The 6,441-nt window shown below is 32.6% G+C and overlaps 1 pseudogene; it reads left to right on the top strand.

Moving 5' to 3' along the window:
• The first annotated feature begins 2,658 nt into the window (after positions 1 to 2,658).
• LOC107923552 (fasciclin-like arabinogalactan protein 10) lies at positions 2,659 to 4,667 on the top strand (annotated as a pseudogene).
• Positions 4,668 to 6,441: the final 1,774 nt, after the last annotated feature.

Genomic DNA, 6,441 nt, shown 5'->3' with positions numbered 1-6,441 from the left:
CTTGGTGCAAAAATTATGGAATACCAGCTTATAGAATCCTCCTATGGCGTTTTTAGCTGCTGTAATTGAAGAGAAATGAAGAGAAATCTAGATATTTCTTATTTAGTCCTAGTTTTATTTAGTTAATTTTACAATATTCCAATTTTACCCTTAATTTATCAATTTTCGTGCTGATTTCATGCCCTTGCCGTCCAGCCCAAATAAATTTTGGGCCTAATTACCATTTAAATCCTCTCTCATTAGACACTTAAGCTATTTAATCATCTCATCCACTTTTACACCTTTTATAATTTAGTCCTTTTCATTTAATTAACTATCCAAACATTAAAATTTCCTAACGAAATTTTAATACCGCATTACTAACATTTCAAAAATATTTATAAAATTATTTTCGACTCGGTTTTACGAGATAGAGGTCCCGATACCTTATTTTACCTAATTTCTTCAATAATTTCTTTTTCTAACTAACCACGAAATCGGTAAAATTTTTCTATCAATATTTTCATACGATTTTCCTGTCATATCAATTTTCATGCAAAAATATTGAAATAAATTTCTCTTTAAATTGAATTTGTGGTTAGGAAACCACTATTCTGATAACCTTGAATTTAGGCCATTACACAAATAACATATAAATTATAATTTCATAAATACTCAATTCAATATCAAATATACTACACTTACCTTAATTTTCTTACCATAAACATTTAAATTACAATATAACAATTAATAATTAAATTCAGATTATAGAAATACAAACCGTAATTTCTCGAATTATTCTTTGTCCACCTCTTCTTTTCTTTCTTCGTAGATGTCTCGGGTGCGATGTTACCTACGAAAAATTAAGATAATTTTCATATCATTAATACAATACTAATTTACATTTAATATTTAAAATTGTTACTCAATTTCTATTCAATTTCTACTTTAATTTCAATTTTAATCTTAACTAAATTCACTTACTTTTTCTATCTCAATTCATACTTTGTTTCTACTCAATTTTCAACCAAACTTAAACATAACTATCTAAATTTCATTATAAAACCCTAATTTCAAAATTCTTGCAATTTAGTCCCTACTATGTAAAACTAATAGCTTCTTTTACAATTTAATTCTTTAATCAATTCTAACTAAAAATTCTATCAATTTAATCCCTAATTCAATCATTTGTTCAACATGACCGTTACTCAAAAACCTAAGAACTTTCAAAATCTCAACTTAATTTTTACAAAACTTTGTTCTAAAACTTCTAAAACATCAAAATTAAAAGAAAATGATTTAATTAACTTACCTATTAAAGCTTAAAGCTTCAAATCCCCAATTTTCCTTTTTTTTCTTTCCTTCCTTCCTTCCTTCTTTCTTTTCATGCAATTCTGTTTCTTTCCTTCTTTTCATTTCTTTTTCTTTTATTTCATTTACTTTATATATATTATAATAATATAATTTAATAATATACTTATATAATAAGTAAACATACATGTATTTCACAATTGAATGTATACTAATATTACACATGTCATTATATGCACCATACATTTGTCAACTTTTAATTAATTAATTAATTAATTTACTTTATTTAATTAATATAAAATAATATTAATACAATAATATTTACTTAAATAATAAGTAAATACATACATGTATTACAAATGTATATATAATATTTATTACACATGTATTTTATTTTTACCATACACTTGGTACTCATTTTGGCTTATTTCTTATTTAGTCCCTTCAATTTTCTTTATTCTATAATTAAATTTTCACACTTTATTCAATTTAATCTTTTTATCTAATTATCCTTAATTTAAGCTAATTCACTTCATTAAACTCTAATTAACTACCTACTTAACTTCGTAAATATTTTTAATAAATATTTACAAATCTATTTTTCAGAAACTGGGACCCAGAAATACACTTTTTCGATAACCGTAAAATTCAAGTCGTTACACCTTTTCTCCTTTTACTTTACTTAATCCAACAGATAAATTTTCTTTTTCAATAACTAGGCAAAGGCAAAGCTTATGTTATTTCAACCTCTTTTGTCTATTTTTTTAATCTTTGTCAATCATCATCGGCTGAAATTTATGCTTCCTGCTTTACTGTCTAGAGATTAAAGAAAATCTTGTAAATGAATAAAAAGATTGAAAATTAAAACTATATTGTGCTCGTAATTTTACAGCTAGGAAAATATGTAGGCACATTGCTTCCATTTGTGGCATTGAATGATGCCTTTCATCAATCAAGGCATCATTGGTGGCAAAGCAAGCTCATGCTACCTTTAAAGTGGTCTAAGCCAAAAAAGGGCAAGACATTTAAAATTTCACATGCTAAAAAGAGAAAACCTAATTAAATACCCTAATTACTCTTTGTTAAGTTTATCTATGTTTAACACTTTACATGTTAGGCACTATCTTTTAATCTCAATACAATCTACAATCTCTCATTCATGTTACTTTATGAAAGTTCATTAAATTTTAATGAAATCGCAATTTTCTGATTAATTTTTATGTTTATTTTATAAATCAAACTCATCCGTATAAAAAATAAAGACATCGATATTAATATTATTATTATGTCAGACAGGACATTTAAAAACCACACAAATAAGATGAGAGAGGAAAGGTTAAATAACACAGAACATAGATGCTTGAGAATATGGAGATTATGGCGAGGATGGGGGATGTGGATGTGCAAAGTAGTCAAGTGGTGTGGGGTACAAGCAAGCTTTATAAAAAGGAAATGTTTTGGGTGAATCATGAAAGTTCTCTGTGCCACATTGAGATTTATGTTAATAAGTACATAATTCATCAAATATTAATTAGATCAGACACTTGCAGTCGAGTTCTACATTCTTCACACCAACCCAAAGTTTTTAAAGCTAGAAATGAACCAAAGGATTGACCAAGCAACATAGACAAAGTCAACCTAAGAGTCGTTGACCCTAACCTTTGGGTTAATAGCCGTTATAAAAAGCCTATTTCGTCAATGACAAGCATAACGAATAGCTTCAATGATGGTATAAAGTAAAAAGGCAAAGTCCATTATCCTCAATATAGTTCACCCTCATAACCACAAAATCTTTTTATATTTCCTTTCCAGCTGTGGCGTCTGACTCATCTCACGTGGTCCTATCCTTTTTTCTGATTATTAAACCATAGTTGTTATTATTTTAACCCTGATTAATATTCTAACCCGAGTCCTCCTTTTTAGCTCTTGTTCGACTTGTACTTTGCTTATTCACTGATTAAGCTTTGCTGCCTGCCTCCTATCCCTTCAACGTTTACAAGGGGCGCATTTCACCGACTCAACTTGCTCTTTTTCACGCTCTCTTTAGTTGTCATTTCGGTCAATGGCCACAATATAATTGCCATTCTCGAAGGTTTTCTAGATTACTCTGTTTACAATAGTTTCCTCACCCAAACAAAGTTGGCCGATGATATTAACACCCGAAAGACCATCACTTGCCTTGTCCTCAACAAAGGGGCTATGTCTGCCCTCACATCCAAACATCCCCTTTTCGTCGTCAAAAACATCCTCAGGCTTCACGTTCTTCTGGACTACTAGGACCCCCAAAAGCTCCAAAAAATCTCTGATGGCACTACCCTCACCACCACGCTTTATCGAACCACTGGCAATGCCCTTGGAAACCTTAGTTTCTTTAACATCACCAACCTCCTAGGTGGCAAAGTCGGCTTCGGCTCCGCAATTCTTGGCTCCAAACTCGACTCCTCTTACACTAAGTCTGTTAAGCAGATTCCCTACAATATCTCCATCCTTGAGATCAACGCTCCAATTATCGCTCCAGGTATCTTAACGTCTCTGGCCTCGTTGTTTTTTGGCTTCAACATTACTGGTTTGCTTGAAAAAGCCGGCTACAAGACTTTTGCTAGTTTGCTTACCAGCAGTGGCATGCTTAAGACTTATAAGTCGGCGCTTGATAAAGGGTTGACCGTTTTTGCTCCGTTCGATGAAGCTTTTAAAGCTGAAGGTGTCCTTGATTTGAGCAAGCTCATCAATGCAGAACAAGTCTCACTTTTAGAGTATCATGCCTCTTCGGATTACAAACCTAAGGGAACGTTGAAGACGACGAAGGACCCGATCAGTACAATGGCGACTAACGGTGCTGGAAAGTACGATTTGACAGTTACAATCGTCGGTAACTCGGTGACACTACACACAGGGGTTGGCCCATCTAGGGTCGCCGAAGTAGTTTTTGACTCATCGTCGGTCGCCATTTTCACCGTTGACAATGTTTTGCTCTCTTCTGAGTTGTTCGACAAGTCACCGTCGTCAGCACCAGCCCTAGAACCAGTTTCTTCGCCTTCACCTACACCATATTTATCTCCAAGCCCATCTCCAATGTCTAAAGCAGCGTCACCACTAACAGCTTCACCACGAGCTCCACCAACTGGCACCCCAGTCGGATCCCCGGCCGATGCGCCAACTGGTTTGTTAGAGAACAACACATCGAATAATGCCGCCGGTCACGTGAGTGATTCTCTTTTGGGCACTATCATTTTTACGGTCTTTGCCACTGTCTTTTTTGTAACACCCCTACCTCATCGGAACAGGGTACGGGGCATTACCGGAGCTTATCGAATCATTATTAATTAGGGAAAAAAGTAAAACAAAGTAAACATGTAATATTTAATAACTTCGTATAACATGGTAATTAACTTACTGCTTCTATATATTCAACATAATTATGCAAAATATAATTATTCGAATTGATCATGAGCCCTAATACTTATTCTTATCACATTGTTAGTCATATAATTCATATAAATATCAAAAAGCATGTATGGGCTCAACTTTCATTAAATTTCTCATATGCATATACTTTTACACATCATTTATTCATATAACTTATAACAATCATATCTATATATTTTAAATACGCTTTCATAACAATTTGTATTAATTTCATACTATCTCACATTGGAGCTTTACTCATCAAATCATTTGAAATACTATTTTTATATAAATAGTACACTTGAGTTGCACAATTCTATAATTATGAACGAACACATTTATAAAATATATTCCATGTTCATATATCATAGTCTCATATCTCCATATATCAAATGTAACGCCCTTTACCCGAGACCGTTGCCGGAGTCTAGCACAAGGCACTACGAAACTTATTTGAGCACTTAACCAAATTTAGATAATTTATATCATACTTTTCAGACAAGCTGTCCAACTATGTCATAGTTGCTAAATAATTCATATCTCGAGTTATAAAACTCGAAACCCAAATCCGTAAATTTTCCCCGAATTTATACTCATATATCTACTTACCAATTTTTTTTTATAATTTTTGGTTGGTCCAATTAGTACAGTTTATTAGTTAAATCCTCCCCTGTTTCAGGGTTTGGCTACTTTGACCCCTGTGCACTACGAACCAAATTTCTCTCTGTACAAAATTCAAATAACCATGCCGTTTGTTTCTCTTAAAAATAGACCCAATGAGGAATCCATACATATACAGTATGACTCATAATTATTTTTGTGCAATTTTTAATGATTTTCTAAAATCAGAACAGGGGAACTCGAAGTCATTCAGACTCTGTCTCACCACAATTTAAATATCTCATAACATAAAATCCAATTGCATGCACCGTTTCCTCTATATGAAACTAGACTCATTAGGCTTTAATCTCATTTTTTTCCCAGCCCTTAACTCAATTTCTACAATTTATGGTGAATTTTCAAAGTCAAACTACTGCTACTTACTAAAAACTGTTTTAGTACAAATATTGTTAACTAGTTCATAACATCTTTACTTCAATTCATTCAAACTCTATACATGCCATATAAATCTTTAAATATAAAACAAAAACTACCAGAGTTGATCTGAATAGTGTGCCCTGTTGTGTTGATCCGATCTACCCACTTCACTTCAAGTCAATCTACATAAAAATATTAAACACACACAAGTAAGCTTATTGAAGCTTAGTAAACTCATAGGCATATAAACACAAATCATATCAAATATCGTACACAATCTTATATCTATTAGTTTAACCATTTCATCCTCCAAATCACAATTTCATTAATAACTCATTGGAATAATTTCCATATGACTACTCACAATTTAACTCCCTTAGGCCCATTTCTCATTTACTTCATTGTCAATTTAAGGAACAATAAGGGAATTGAGTGCTTCATTATCACATTGGCATAGTAAACTATGGACTTTCACATTGTTACGCATCACACACCGAAGCCATAGCCTTGCCATGATCTTACACGGTTCACATATCATACCGAAACCATATCCCAGACATGGTCTTATATGGAATCACATTATCACATTATACCGATGCCATAGCCCAGCTATGGTCTTATACGGAGTCACATTATCACATTGCACCGATGCCATAGCCCAGCTATGGTCTTAAACGGGCACACTTATCACATATTTTTCGTCAATTC

Source organism: Gossypium hirsutum, chromosome A11 (assembly GCF_007990345.1).
Source record: "Gossypium hirsutum isolate 1008001.06 chromosome A11, Gossypium_hirsutum_v2.1, whole genome shotgun sequence".
In the NCBI taxonomy this organism is placed as follows: Eukaryota; Viridiplantae; Streptophyta; class Magnoliopsida; order Malvales; family Malvaceae; genus Gossypium; species Gossypium hirsutum.
This window is presented reverse-complemented; position numbering and strand designations above follow the sequence as displayed.